Source organism: Furipterus horrens, unplaced genomic scaffold (genome assembly GCF_987537825.1).
Source record: "Furipterus horrens unplaced genomic scaffold, mFurHor1.1.pri manual_scaffold_7, whole genome shotgun sequence".
NCBI classification, from domain to species: domain Eukaryota; kingdom Metazoa; phylum Chordata; class Mammalia; order Chiroptera; family Furipteridae; genus Furipterus; species Furipterus horrens.
This window is the reverse complement of record NW_028327177.1, coordinates 134,926,367-134,942,665: the sequence shown is the minus strand read 5'-3', so window position 1 is coordinate 134,942,665 and position 16,299 is coordinate 134,926,367. Positions and strand designations below refer to the sequence as shown.

General features: G+C 43.6%; 1 protein-coding gene across 1 annotated transcript in view; it reads right to left on the bottom strand.

The window, feature by feature from the left end:
* MYRIP (myosin VIIA and Rab interacting protein) overlaps window positions 1-16,299 on the bottom strand; it is a 196,000-nt gene that overhangs the window by 179,112 nt on the left and 589 nt on the right. The window lies entirely within an intron of this gene.

Sequence of the window (16,299 nt, the reverse complement as noted above, 5' to 3'; positions counted from 1 at the left end):
GGTGTGTGTATGAGTATTTCTGGATGAGATGAACATATGACTCACTAGACTGAATAAAGCAGATTGCTCTCCTTAATGTGGAATAAAGCAGATTGCTCTCCTTAATGTGGAATAAAGCAGATTGCTCTCCTTAATGTGGAATAAAGCAGATTGCTCTCCTTAATGTGGAATAAAGCAGATTGCTCTCCTTAATGTGGAATAAAGCAGATTGCTCTCCTTAATGTGGAATAAAGCAGATTGCTCTCCTTAATGTGGAATAAAGCAGATTGCCCTCCTTAATGTGGAATAAAGCAGATTGCTCTCCTTAATGTGGGTGGGCCTCATCCAATCAGGTGAAGGCCGGAATAGAACAAAAAGGCTGACCCTCCCCCAAGCAAGAAAGAATTCTTTCTCTCTGATGTGTTCAAATTGGGACATTGGCTTTTTCCTGCCTCTGGTCTCAAACTGAAACATCTTCTCTTCCCGGGTCTCAAGCTTGCTGGCTTTCAAACGGGACCTACATCATTGGCTCTCCTGGTTTTCCTTCCAGATGCAGATCTTGGGATTTGTCAGACTATATAACCAGGTGACCCACTTCCTCATAATAATTATCTCTATTTGATACATATATGTGTATTTATACACACACATCCTAGTGGTTCTGTTTTCTTGGAGAACTCTGACGAGTACACACACATTATAAGTTATTGGCAAATAAATGACCTGCTTTATAAACCTTGGTTATATTTTCCTGGCTTTCTCTGCAATGACTGTACTTAAAAGAAACAAAGACCCAGTATCTGCATTAAAGCCCCACGCACTTCTCTGCCATCTTGAATTAGAGCCACGCCTTCAATCCTCTACTTTTGTTTTCTGAGGCTCTGAACACAGTGGAAGCCCTGTGAAGCCTCCCTGTCTGCTTCCCATCATTTGGGTGATTTCATATTAATCCCTGCACAGAGGACAGCATAATGAGCACCCGATAAAAATACACAGTTCTTCAGCCTCCTGAGAATTTCCTCTTCAGTGTCACCTGGATTAATGATGCTTTTTGCTCTTTCTACTGGATAAAAGTCTGGTACATTTCTTCTGTCTGTAATAAAAGTGCATCAAGATAAGAGCTGGCAGCTGGCTGTGTTTGGAATGAGACCACGTAATTACAATGGAGAACATGAGACTAAGAGAAACTATACATTAAAACTCACTAATTCAGACTTCATCAACTCTAAATTGGTGATCAAACATGGTAGGCTAAAATGCACTGTTCCATTTGTTCTCAGAATAAAGCTATTAAGACAGCCAATAGTACAGGAGCAAAAGAGAATATTTACCTTCCAAAGAGAGCAGATCATTATCAGGTGCTCACTTAGGAGTATCAATTTATATGTAAACACCACAGGTACAGTATAAGCAAATAACAGCTGCAGAGCCTGGGGCTCTGCAAACCTCCGAGGGTTGTCCGGGCCACTCACGCCTTCACCGGGTAGAGTCTGGGGCAGCTTGCAATAAAGGACAGTCAGGTGCAGCATGGGAAGGGCTACCTGAAGAACGGGCTGTGAGCTGCCGCACTGAGGCGGGACGGGGAGGTTCCCAGGAGTTAGCCGTGCCCGGGCCAGGCTGGCCAGGTGTCCAGGCTGAGGGAAGGCTGCAGACTCACACGTCCTCGGAGATGAGCTTTTCACTCAGGCTGTCTGCCGCAGGGCTGGGAAGGGAGGCTAGGAAGCCAGGTTAAAGAGCATGGGTTTCACCTGAGAGCCCTGCGAGCCACGGGCAGGGTCCTAAACAGGTGAGCAACTGGAGGTGCAGCATTTGTGCTTCTCTGGGGTCCCCCCCCCACCCACCCGGTAGCGGTGGGGAAGACAGCGAGGTGAACAGGGCAGAGGCAGGTAAGTGGAAGCCACGGTGTGGTCCATATGAGGGCTCTAAGACATGAAGAAGGTGGAGAAAAAGGACTCCGCCCTACTAATTGACTCCCTGATTAAAACTCTTGCCTCCTGGAAAATGTGCAGGCAGTCCAAAGTTCAACTCCCCAAAGAGGCCGCTCCTTCTCTCTCCCTCCTTCTTCCCAAGACGGCATCTGGCACTAGGGGCAGGCCTTCCTGCTCTCCTGGCAATGAATGCAAGGCTGACCAAAACACAGAGTCCCACCAGGCCAATGGTTCTCAACCTTCCTCTTGCCGCGACCCTTTAATACAATTCTTCATGTTGTGGTGACCCCCAACCATAAAATTACTTTTGTTGCTACTTCGTAACTGTAATTTTGCTACTGTTATGAATCGTAATGTAAATATCTGATAGCCAGGATGTATTTTCATTGTTACAGATTGAACATAATTAAAGCGTAGTGATTAATCACAAAAACAATATGTAACTAATTATACATGTGCTTTCCGATGGTCTTAGGTGACCCCTGGGAAAGGGTCATTCAACCACCAAAGGGGTCGCGACCCACAGGCTGAGAACCGCTGCTCTAGGCTCTGTTTCCTAATGGATTGTCCTAGACGGTCCAGGGCTGCTATTTCATTGTTATTATAATCATCACTACCATGTAGCATAAAAACTTCACCCCGGACTCCTGTTCACCGAATTCACTAGTGTCACCCAGGTGCTGCCTCCCCTGGTAAAATGATCAGTTTTCTACCTCTGGACCAGACGATTTTCAAAACACCTCTCTGATCTGCCTCTTTCATGCTGTGGTTTCTGCAATGACCCAAGGCCCAAATGCAATAAATAGGGTTTTTCCTTTCTTCTTCCTCTTTTCTTTTTTTGAAGCCTCCATATAGTGAAAGTTGAAATAAATGTTTAAACTAGACTGGAGTGGACACTTTCAAAAGGAAAATAGTTTTAAACAGAAAAGCTTACAATAAGATATCGTTCTCAGCCAGGCCTTTCAAACTGGTTATATTCAAAGGTATATAAGCAAGGACATTATAGAAATCTGATCCTCGATAATATCTTTTTGAATAGATAACAAAGAGAAGAATGAAGCTGTCCTAGGCAATAAAAAAGAAATCTCCAATTCAGTAGCATAGCAGGAGGGAAATGTTTTAATGATCTTTAACAGCAGCCTGATCCACAGCAGGTTCAGCAATACATCTTCCATCGGCAGGAGGTTCAGAGACACAGACTTTAATTAAAGTTAGCTACTTCAAGGATAATTAAAGGTGTGCTGCAGAACTCCATAGGCGAGACCGCAGAACTCTTCATAAGCTAACCAAGAGAGCGGTAGCTTTATGCTTTAAGAAGTGATTCAGGAATTTGATAAGGACAACAGAAGGTTGGTGAGGTAGCTTGGTATTGAGTAGTGCCCATGGATATTTAATTCAAATTGGTAGAAATGAAAAACAATGTTTTCTTCAGTTTTTCCCCTTCAAAAACCAAAGTTAATACCCTAAAAGAATAATGTAAGTTATTCCACAACATGGCCAGTGGGAATTGTCGTAGTCTCTGCCCATGGGTCCTAAAGCCAACAGACTCAACTTGAGTGCCCATGAGTACCCAGAGAGATGCCAGACCAAGGAGAACCCCGAAATGAAGCACACAGCCCTGCTCTGAGTTTCCACAGGCAAGGGTGGGGTAACCTCCTAACGATGTGTACCTCCACCTGGCCTGGTGAGGGCACGTTTCCTGTACCCCCTCTTTGCCCTCTCTTTCTTTGGAAGTCTCCATTCTGTGCAAAAAAATAAAAAAATAAAAAACAGTTACCCAAGGGGAACAGCCCACCCAGGGGCTCAGAAGAAGGCGGTCACAGCTCTCTGCCCCTTTCGTTCTGATTTCCTTCTTCAGAGTTGTTGTGTGGTTTTCAGCACCACCCCCCTCCCCAATCCCATTTAAAAAAATTAGAAAGATATGATAATGTCGTAGAAGAACATGAATCATCTGACATTATCACATAAATCCAACCAATGCTAACACTGAAGTCCAATTCCCGCACTCTTGGTAGGTGCTGGGTGGTCTCTGTCCTATTACACACAAATGTAGCATCTTTTCTTCACTACATACTTGATTTCCAGTGTGTCCCTATGTGAGTATGGTCACCTTTAAGTATCACTCTTAAGGGTTACATTACATTATACTAACAGATGTTCTTACTGACCTGCTCCTGGTGTTGCGCATCTGGGTTCATTCCAGTTTCGGACTATTTCATAGAGGACCATGATAGACATCTGTGTGCATAAAGGGGTTTCCATACTGAAGATTGTCTCCCTTAGCCTGGATTCCAAGAAGCAAAACGACTAGGTCTACGGGGAGGAACATTAAGGCCCCTGAGACCCATTTTCAGGCACCTGTCGAAGAGCAACCGTGACACAGTGAAGCCACCTGGATGAGCAAAACGGACACAGGTGACGACATGCCTAGTGTCGAACCATCTTATTTGTGCAGCCTTACTGGGGACACTGCTTTAACTAAAACAACATTATAAAGTGCTTTTAAACAAATAAAACAACTGTGTTTGCTGCTCACTGGAAGATTTCCAGTAAGCCCCTACCTGAGAGATGAGTGCTAGGTGCTCCAAACGCCCCTGCTACAGATGGATGGCATTTTCTGAAAACTCTTTGATTGGGTCAGATTTATCTGTTGTGAGTATTAAGTGGTGAATGCCTGTCCTCCCAAGTCTCAAAGCCTATTTCCAAGGGGGCTTCACCATAATGAGTCTAAGAGAGGAAACTAGAAGATCTCAGCCCCCTGAGTTTCTGTCTAGAAATTAAGTGAATTTCTCCCACGTTTCTAATAGGAAAAGAGGAACTACTGCAAGGCGTCCATCTCCACTGGAAAGTCACGATTAGAGTTCTTCCATGAACCTGGAGAAGAATCACTGGAAGAAAATTAAGGCCAGGTGGCTACAACTATGTTCTGGGTGGTAACCACCCTCCTTCTCTATTCAGAGAGACAGTGAAACTATTTCCAAAAAAATAAACAAATGAACAAAAGCTGTGCGCCGGTGATACGGAGGGATGAACCCAGGGCGAGAGGGTAGGGGTGTGGAAGGGGCTGTAAGAGAACACGCTTGGAGGTCAGCTTATTCTTTTCTGCATTCCCACGTCCTCCCATTCTCAGTGTTGCAGAAATGAGAGTCTTCCAGACAAAATTCTGAACTTCTCACCAAAAGAGTGCAAAATAACTTTTCCCATGAAATGATATTTCATTTGGCTGCTGGAAAATATTGAAATTTACTTAGAACAACTTGGGTATGTGGAAGTACTTTTAAACTGTGGATTTCAAATCTAAATACAAATCAAGTAATTTTGATTAAAATTTAGCATGCAAATTGAGATGTGCCGTGATCAAAAAATATGCACCAGATTCCAAAGATTAGTATAAAAAAGATAATACAACACATAAAAATAGTGTTCCCTCACTTACTGCAGGTATTATGTTCTAGATGCCCCCGCAAAGTAGAAACCTTACATTTATTCTACACTCTTAAACCTACGTAACTTTAACAACATACATATACGGTACCCGCAAAATCCCGCGATATAGCAAAAAATACATGATAAATAATTAAATATAATATTTTTAAAAATCCTGCGATACAGTGAGGCCGCGAAGTGAACCATGGTATAGAGAGGGATTACTGTAATTCTTATATTGATTATATTGATTGGAATCTAAGCAACAAAAATGAGAAAAATATAGGTGGAACAGGTTTGAGGAAAAGATCATGGATTCAGCTTTCGAAAATTTGATTTGAAGAGGACTATTGCACATCCAAGAGAAGATGTCAAGTAGGTTGTTCAAGGAGTATGGGGGAGACGTCCAACCTAGAGATATATATTTGGGGATCATTGGCATGGGCAGTATTTAAAACCATGAAATAAGACAAGGTCTGTAGGGAGTGGATATCAATAAGAGGCAAAGGGGATCAAACACTCAGCTGTGGTCACTCCAATATTAACAAGTCAAACAAGAGACAAAGAACCAGCTGGACCAAGGAGCAAGAACTACCAAGGAGTTAGAAGGAAAATCAAGAGCGCATCCTCCAGGCTTTTGCAGAACGCGTTCCCAAGGAGGAGGGATCGCCTGGCTGAGTCAGATGGTGTCAAGAAAAGCTCATAAAGGATGAGGACCGAGAGCAGACCCTGTACTCAGCAAGGTGGAGGTCATTACAGCTTCCTGTGCAGCTGATGAAGCTGGGCGGGCAATCTGCAGGGCTGGGTTTAACAGAGAAGCAGAAGAGAGGATTTGCAGCCAGTGAGTCTAGACCACTCTTTTTTTAAGGCAGTGTTTATATACAGAGAAGCAGAGAAATGAAACCACAGCTAGCAGGGGAAGTGAGCTGAAGAGTGAATGTCTTCCAAGAGAGGAGAAGGAACGTGTTTGTAAGCCAATAAGTATTATGCAGTAGAGAGGAAAACTGGTGACAGACAGAACAGAGGAGAGAATTACCGTGGGGAATATCCTCGACTCCAGGGCCGAGGAGTGGGGGAGCTGGCTTGAGATACAAGCGTAGATATTTCGTGTTGAGTCGCGAACCAAAGGCAGAGTATATGGCAGCAGATGCGGGCAGGTGGCAGACAGTGGAGCTCATACATGGAGATTCCTCTCTGATGGTCTCCATTTTCTCAGTGAGACTGGGAGCAGGGACCCTGTGTAAGAAGGTAGAGAGGAGGTGTGGCTGTCTGAGGACACGGGAGAAAATGTGAAACTGCCAACGAAGAGAGTCAGAGAGTGCAAGGACCAGGGGGAAGGTCAGGCAGCATTAAGGATCCACCTGACACTCGTGGCCCTGTGAGACGAGTCAACTGTCGGTAGTTCTGCTCCAGCCTCACTCAGTAGCACAAGTGCAGGCAGAAATTAGGATTTAACCAGTGTGCGGTTCTGCCACGTGACGAAGGTGTTGCCTGAGAGGGGTAAGGGAGCCAGGGGTGTGCTCCCACAACTGGTTATAGGGCAGACCATGAAATATAAGCTGGACAAGGTTAGGAGGGGTAGAGAGGCTGGAGCCTCAGTCACGCGGAATGGAGCATAAGTGGCCCTGCAGGCCGGCGGACAGGAACCGAGGGCAGGATGGGAGGCGCCCCAGTCTGCCCAAGGCAGAGCTGGTTCTATGGAAAGTCTGTAAGGAACCTGTAACGACCGTGGTGAAGAGGACCAAGAGCAAAAGAGGGAAGGCGTTGAGTCGGGGTGCTAGGAAGTTGGGGCCACCTCTACAAGCTTCCTTGCCCCACTGTGACTTAAAAGGGACTTTGGCTTTGCATCCTACCGAGAGCCCTCGCCGTCCAGAGAAATGGTCTTGACTGGACACGCGGAGCATCCTCCCACACACCCCGGCTTGACTTTGATCCTTCCAGCAGCCTTTCCCCCCCTATTTTGGGAAACAATTTGAACCATCTCCCAGATTTGTCAAAAATGGTGTTTGGTGTTCTGCTTCTCATTCTCCCTGTTGCTTTTGGGTCATGTATAGAAGAGAAGGGGGAAGTTCAGTGTTACATCACAACCTACCATCAGCCGTAATCTGACAGCAGGGAAACTGAGGCAGAAGGTGAGGCAGGTGGGGGTGGGAAGAGCACCAGACATCTCCTGAGAGCTGGGGCAGGAAGAGTTCCGAGCTGGAAACGCAAAGGGTTGGCTGGGGGGGGGTCTCGGGCACCGAGGCACCAGATGGCAAGATCTGCAGTCCTGGGAGAGGCACCTGCCATTACCGGCTAATTTCTAAAAGACTTTCAGCAAGGATTCTGTCAAAACAGCATTTTTTATTGTCCTTCTAATTAGCTCAGAAAGGAAGAGAACAGTCTCGCACACTCTGGTTTGGTTACATGTCATTCTAGTAAATCAAAGTCCCTAATGATCCCTAAATTGCTTTTCAAAAGAAGCAAAACAACAAAACCACATTTCTTTAGCACAAACATGAAGACAGCCCCTGCCATGTCTTCTGAAGCTGGAACTACACAGATAAGCTGACGTGACACTTGAGACAATGGTCTTTGACAGGAGGTCAGGAAGGGGTCGGGGCTGGAAGCGACCGCTATGTAGATTGGGGTGTCTTTAGGGAAAAAAAAAACCACATAATTTAAACAGGCTTGGGTTATTTCCTAATCTCCAGTGAGAGCTAGGCTTCCACACCTAGAAAATGACCCTGCACACTTGAAGGTAACTACATTTCATACCAAAAAGGGAGAACCATACACAATGACAGTTATCTGAGCCACCAGTGTCAGAAGGTTATTTGGGGACTTTGGCAAATAGCCACAGTAGACCCTGAGGCCATGGGCACCTCTGTCCTCCAGGTGCCCACCCTTCCTTGTGTGTCTTGCGTTCTTTTCCCAAGTGTCTGCTCGGTGTGGTTAAGTGGTCAACCCACGGAATGGACGTGGGCCTCCCAGCTGCAGATCCCATGATCTGTCTCATCAGTCTTATTAGGCTGTAAATCACAAAAAGCCACAAAACAACTTTCTATGGAGTGCTTTTCTTTTCCCAGCTGATGATATATAAATATTATACCAAAAAATTTAGCTCATAATTACCCAGGGACGGTAATGAGGAAAAATTACACATGGTTGAATACAATACCCAAACCAGTTTTCAAACAGCATTCCAGCAATTTCATATAGCTGTTTTCGCTCTCCTTACAAAAGGCAGAATTGATTCTCGAAGTGAGTTTGAAGTAGGTGAGGTTCCCCTCAGTGCAGGACGCAGCCAGACTCCCAACCAAGACCATCTTTCGGCCTCCCCTCCCCATAACTTTCTGGAGGTTTCATGCTGTTCTGGTCTTGTCGTTTGACAGTGACCATTGATAGTGACAACTGATCACATAAACACAGTCACATGAGGGTGCTCACAGTCCATTAGACTTCAGAGTTTCCCCAACCAAGGTCTTCTCAATTAAAAAAAAAAAAAAAAAAGTATTATGAAAAGGAACAATTGTCCAATGGTGGAACCCATGCCCTGGGATGGGGAGGCACAGAGAGGGACTGAGGGGTTTTTCTGGTCATCAACAGGTGCTCACCTCCTCCTGCAGGCCGCCTGGATTAAAGGCACCACAAAAATAGTTGATTATTTACTTAAACCCTTACCAATTCTCCTACGCTAAGTAAATATTTACATGATGTTTATGATTTATGTTCTTATACATAATCACTTACGTGATGCAAAATTCGAAATGAAAAGGTCATAAACTTCTGAGCTTTCTATATGAACTTAAGGATATTTACATGTACACACACACATATATATATATATTCACATACACACACACACACACACATATTCTCTCTGGAAAAAGTCCAGCCATTGTTAATATAACAAGGATGCCTTGCACGACCATGATGTAACCTGGCAGCCAAGGAGCGGGGACTGGAATGCACATGTGTAAAAAACGATGACTTTATTATCCTAGTCAGTGGAAGCAGGAGATGTGATTGAGTGAGCATGTGTATTGTGTGGCCATTTCATTCAAAATGAGCAAACAGAGCAACGAATCTACATCAAATTTTGTGTTAAACTTGAACATTCCTTTGTGGAAACTATTCAGATGATTCAGAAGGCTTTCAGGGACGATGCCATGAGTGCAATGCCAATAAAAGTGTAGCACAGACGCTTCAAAGCTGGTCGAGAATCTGCTGAAAGTGACCCACGTTCTGGAAGGCCTGCAATGAGCTTCTGGGCTTCACCTGAGGATGTTGACTGTGTACGGGCTGCAGTCAACAAGGATCAGCGACTGACAGTCAAGAACTAGAAGCTGATCTGGGAATTCCAAAAACTTCTATGTATGAGATTTTGACACAGGATCTTGGCCTGAAATGTGTGGGGGCAAAATTTGTTCCACAGCTTTTGCTCCCAGAGCAGAAGGAACACCGTGCTGTAGTTGCTAATGACTTGATTCAAACTGCTACCAATGAACCGGATTTCCTCAAGGTCATAATTGGAGGCGAATCATGGGTCTACGGCTAGGATCTGGAAACGAAGGCCCAGCCATCCCAATGGAAGTCTCCTGGTTCTCCAGGCCCGAGGAAGGCGCAACAAAGTTGCAGCAAGATCAAGACCATGTTAACTGTGTTTTTTTATTAGGAAGGTGTTGTCCATCATGAGTACACCCCTCCAGGTTAAACAGTTAATAAAGAGCACTACCTCACTGTTCTTCAATACGATGAAAACAGCCGCAGCTCTGGGCAACTGTTGACTGGCAGCTTCAGCACGACAACGAGCCCACTCATGCATCACGTCTTGTGCAGAGTTCTTTGGTGAAATATCGAATCACTCAGGTGACTCAATCCCCCTACAGCCCAGATTTGGTGCCCTCTGATGTCTGGCTTTTCCCAAAACTGAAATCACCTTTGAAAGTGAAGAGATTTCAGGCCATTGATGAGAGTCAGAAAAATATGATGGGGCAGCTGATGGAGATTGGGAAAACTGTGTGAGGTCCAAGGTGCCTACTTTGAGGGGGACTGAGGTGTCATTGTCCTACGTACAATGTTTCTTGTATCTTCTTCCGTAAATGTCTCTTTTTCATAGCACATGGCTGGATACTTTCTGGACAGGCCTTCTACTTTTTACTTTAACACCTTGTTCTTCCTTCTCTAGTATTATTGTTTCCTAATGTACAGATACTGTGTGTACACACTGCTCTGGAAGTTTAAGTGAGTATAGCAATCTCGAGAAGCAATTTGGCACCAAGTGGTCAAATTGTAAGTTTATATAAACTATGATCCTGCAATTCCAGTTCTGGGCATAGGTCCTCAAGAATTTCTTTTGCACGTGCCTAAATATATTTCAAAGATGTTACTGTACACATCTATATACTGGGTTGGCCAAAAAGCCCATTACATTTTTTCCATAAAATAAAAGGCACATGTCTCATTTTCACCAATAATTTAATTGATCTGAATATTTTGAGTATGTCAGCTGTCTCCTGCTATTGGCGTCCAGTGGGTAGAGGCCAGGGGTGCTGCTAAACATCTCCCAATGGATGAGACAGCCCCACAGCAAAGAATTATTTGCCCCAAATGCCAATAGTACCAAGGAACCTTGCAAAACACTTTTGACACATTCTGTCAGTCACAGCACCTTCTCCATACACGGCACAAGTCATTTTTTGTGTTTCAGTTGCATTTTGACCTTTCTTGAAATAATAAAGCCTAATACGCCACAAATGTTGCATATTTTCTTTCAGCTTCAATATTAAAATGGCTACACAAAAATTCACCAATTTTGATAAGTTTTTTAAAAATGCACACTGATATGACAGCTGTCACAATAAAATCTACTAAAATTGTTTCAAATGAAGTTAAAGACCACAAAGCACAGCTAGAGCCATTGTATGGAAAAAAACATAATGGACATTTGGCGAACCCAATAATAGCTAAAAAATACAGAGGCCATCAAATGTCTATCATGGAGGAACAGATGAATAAAAGATGGTATTTTCATATGATGGAATGATACTTAACAGTTAAAATATAAACATAATCTGTATAAAACAATCTGATAGTTCTCTCAAAAACACCAAGTGATAATGTAAGTTTCTTTTACAGGAAGAAGCAACCCTTATGGAAACCTCTACAGTTAAGTCTGCTGTAAAGAAGCAATAAACATGAGGATATGTTCTGCCTCACTAGGAAAAAAAAACCGAAGTGCAAAAACAAGATTCTGGGTTTTTTCCTTTGCCAGTGAAATTGGCAAAGTTGATGAATCCTCATTGTTGGCAAAGCACAGGGATCTGGCACATTCAGACACTACCAACAGCAACTGACATTTATAAACTTTCCAGGAGATTATTTGGCAATGTAAATCAAAAAAATTTTTTAAAGTAAACAAATTTTGACAAAGTAATTTATCCTAAGCAAATAAAAATATGTACGAAGATTAAATTATAATAAAGGTTAACTGCTTAATGTTTAAAAAGAATGATTTTATTGAATAAATTATGGCATATAGATGAAATGGATTAGGAAGAGGATAAAAATGACAGAGAAGAATAATTATTGGTATTAATGCTGCTCATATGTTGTTTAATAAAAAATGATCTTAAATGCTTAAAAATTATAGTCACGTGTGCCTTATTAATCAAGGATATCTGGTACCAGAGAAGAGTCACTTAAAGTAAATCCACATAAAATGGGGACCAAAATGTCACAGTAAAGAATGGGAACTTAAAAGATTTGATTAGCACTATATTTGAAGAAAAGGAAACAAGAAAATAATTTTATTTGATATTTTACCAACTTTTCATGACAGTATTTTTCATGGGAAGGGATATTTAGTTTAGGATAGATCCTAAAATTCATGGTGAAGCCTAAATGGTCAAAAATAGCCAAGACAATTTTGAAGAAAAAAGCTAAGGAGGGAAGATTTATTATAAAGCCTTAATAATAAGTAAAATAGTATTAGCTCAGGAATCACAAAAAGGACAGAACAGAGTTAGAAAACAGATCCAAAAATATAACAGAAATTGGCAAATGTCATAGATAGCAGCAAAATAAATAAGAAATAGTTAACTAGTCATTAAATGATAATGGCATAGTTTACAATATGCAAACCAATTAGATCCCTGCCTCGCACTACACAGAAATATAAATTTCAGATGAGTTTAAAAATCTAAAATTTTACCTAGTAAAAAATAGCAATGCATAGACAAGAAAACTTGAAAACCAAGGTGTACATATATTTTTAAGATCTCTAAGGGAAACAAAAAGTAAAAAAGCAGTGAAATACATTCCATATTTATCACATTAACCAAAATTAGAGCATCAAATTAATAGCAGGCACAGTCAAGGACATGGGGATCCAAGGAACTCCCACGGAGGGTCAGTGGGAGTGGTAACTGGCACAACTGCTTCAGAGGGCAGTTGGCAAGACCTAGGAGGGCTGATGTACCAGGCAGGTGTTGATGCAAGAGTATCTTACTACGCAGGTATTCAACTTCTGGCAGTATATACCCTCCACACACTCATGTACGTTCCTACAAGGTCTTATCAAGGATACCTCCTGCAATCCTGTTTATAACAGCAAAAGGTAAAAACATCTTTTTCATCTTTCAATGGGAAATAGTTAAACTCTGGGATATCAAAGAAATATTATACTATAGTTATCAACATATGTAATCAACACATGTCAAAAACAATACTAAGTTAAAAAAATTCACCAAAATAAATGACAGGCCTCCGTTTACCTAAAATCTTATACACGAAGGAAGACAACACCCAGTGGGCACACATTCAGTCCCAATGTGACAGGCTGTCTGAGCTCAATCCCAAATTCTCATTCTTCAGCGCTGGAATTGCCCTCTTGCTCAGCTGAGAATTTTCTATTTATGGCAATCCCCACACTAAGTAGCTACTGAATGTAAAATACTATGCAGGCTGCCCAGAAGAGCGAAAGAAACCGCAAAGCTGTCTTCTCCCTGCAGAAGGGTACAATCCAGCCAGGGAAGCAGTCTGAGAGACCTGGCCCCATCCTCGCTCTGGGTCGCATAGTGTCTAAACTGGGAGCGTTTAGCTTTCAAGGCCCAGTTCCTTCATCTATAAAATGGGAAAGGCACCCTCTCCTATGGCGAAGGTTAAATGAATACATACATAGTGTCCAGCACATGGCAAATACCCGACACACTTAGCAAACAGAGGCGTGGCAGCCGTCACATGACTACAATCACCTAAGCAGCATCGCAGCCACACGGGCAGTAAAATGAAAAGCTGATGGATGCGAGAAGGGCACTGGCTGGGTTCCCTTAGAGGTTTTCACGGCTGGATACGGCATCCCCACCCCCTGACGGTTCCCCTGACAACTCAGCCCCCATACTCTGGAAGGCAGGGGACATTTCTTCCAGCAGCAGTTAGGCTACACCCAGGCCTATTTATTCTTCAAGTTCACCAAAGGACTGTGAAACGATCTACCAACCCCAAGAAAGACAGTTCCTTCTCTCACACTTTTGGGGGGTTCTGGAGTGAAATGACACCAAAAGGACCATAACTAACCTAAGCTAGCTTCTCCACTGACCCTCTTTCAATTCCAAGGACGTACTGCAGCTCCATTATTACTAGAGAGAAGGCAACAATGCCTTGGCTCTATCTGCCCCAACCCACAGGCTACCCTCCTAAAACGCTGGGAGAGCCTTGTATCCATGGACTTAGCAGGCATCAGAGGGGAGGCCTGACTGCCAGACCCTGGGAAAACCGCGGTGCTTGCAAATCACTTCTGGAGATTCTTAACGGTTGGATTTTACTCCTGGGATTCCATTCAGAGGCCTTGGGAAGGATGGTGGGCATTTCAGTTCTCCCGCCAATGTGGCGCCACCATGTGGCAACATTACAAATGGCGCATAAAATCAGAGCCTTGAAATTCCGTGGAATTTTTAACTTTGAGGAATTCAAATTACTTCCATTTTTATGTTTCAAGTGAGAATTCATTCATATATTTTCTTAATTCATATTTTATTATCACACTATTTCAGATCTGTATTATTCAAATACACGATGAATAAACCAGCCTTCATTTATCAGTGTCAGCACTGTTATATCTGGGGTCCAGCTGTTTATACCACCCAAGAACCAATGATCAGGATGTTGGGTGGGGGGAAACGCAGTTCAAAGTCCACCCAGGTCTCAAGGCCGAATTCCTCGTTCTAGCTCTCTGGGCTGACTTAGGTATAACTAACTACCTTTGGTTTGCATATCATTTTCGCTTTAAAACTAAAATGATAAAATAAATAATAATAGTCATAAAAGCAAGTCATCTGACAAAACTGAGCAGGATAGTGGTTACCCTTCAGAGATAGTGCCTGTAGAGATAATGAAAAGACTGGGAATATTCTAGGTCTTAATATGGGCACTAGTTCCACAGGCATGTTCAATTTATGAAAACCCACTGCACAAACACTTCAATATAATATTAAAATCAGCACACCAAGGTCTGTCTACCCAGTCTTTCCTCCTCAACTTGCCCTTGAGACAAAAGCCTGTGGCAACACAATAACAACCAGGAAGGCAAAACCAGGGGGTGCTCAGTTCTCTATGAGGTATTTCAGTCTGTGTGAAATCAATTGCACTCAAGGCCAAGGCCACAGATGAACTCTCCTTCTGTCTCTCTGAAAATAGTACTTTTCATCCTCTTGTTATTTCTTTCCTGGCCATGGCAATTTAAACTAACAGGGGTATAGACTGTCTCCTTTCTCCCTGCCCAAAGTCTTATCAAACCAAATTTCTCAGGAAAGAAGGACTTTTTAGATCTGGGAATCGGGGCCTAGAGCCTGCTGTAAAAAAAAATTCTTTAAATTGCCTCCATTTCCACCCACGGTTCAGTTCCTCCTCAACTATCCTCCTTCCACTTTTACATATGTCATGTCCCCTGAACCCCAACTGCCTTGGGAAGACTAAAAGATAGGAATTGTTCCATTTTATAGATTAAAAAGTTGAGGCTCAAAGATGTTTGTCAGACTTCACAAAACTAAGTAGTCATGTCATCACTGAGCTGGGAGGCAGGCTGAACTGGAGAAACAGGGTGATAATCTCAAAAGAGGAGAGGCAACCCTCTCTCCAGCCCAAAGGTTCTAAGAACCGCTCACAGCCCCAAAGGAACTGCCTCAAAGGATCTGGAGTAAAAGATCTGCATCTGACAGCATTTACATTTCCTAGGACCAGCCTCCACCATCTCCCAGGAAGGTGTGAAACATCCAGATCAAGGGGTAGGGAGAGCGAGCAGAAATGAAGCCAAACTCAAGACATTTTCTAAAGGCTGGTGGGAGCCAGTGTTGGGGAAGCCAACCCCAGAGCCCAGCCCCTTCTCAAAGGAAGTCCCTGGCTCGCAACTGATGTGAATCTCTCGGATACATATCCTCGGGGACAGGGCTTACTTGGGAGGAGATGGAGCAGGACGGATCTAGGAATAGGCACCTAGTAAATTTCACAAACCCTGCCGAGACGTTAGCAAACTGACGGGGACTGGAAGGGATGCTGCAAATGTCGCACGTCCGAGCGTTCCCACCGCGGAATCGGAATCGCTCCTCTACTTGCTCACCCCGAAGGTCCCCCATGGAGTTGCTTGGGATCAGCTCCCGTCCTCTTCAAATAAGGCAGAGTTGGGGGAAGGGAGTATGAGCAAGAGACCAGGATGAAGCTGAGGTGACACCCCTCCCTTTTCTACCCTGCATCAGAGCGCCCCTCTCCACAGTCCGGAGACCTGGCTAGAGGCTACCGAGTCAGATTCTTACTCCGCGCACCAGCCGTGACCTTGAGCGAGTCCCTGATTAGCCCCATTTTGCAGAAATTAAGAGTCCGAAAGAGTCAAGTCAGCTGAGTGGGGCTGATTCCAGCCCTTACTCGACGGTTTAAGGCGCTCCGCCGGTGCGTCCGTAGCGTAATAGGTGCGCGCTGAACCACAGCCCAA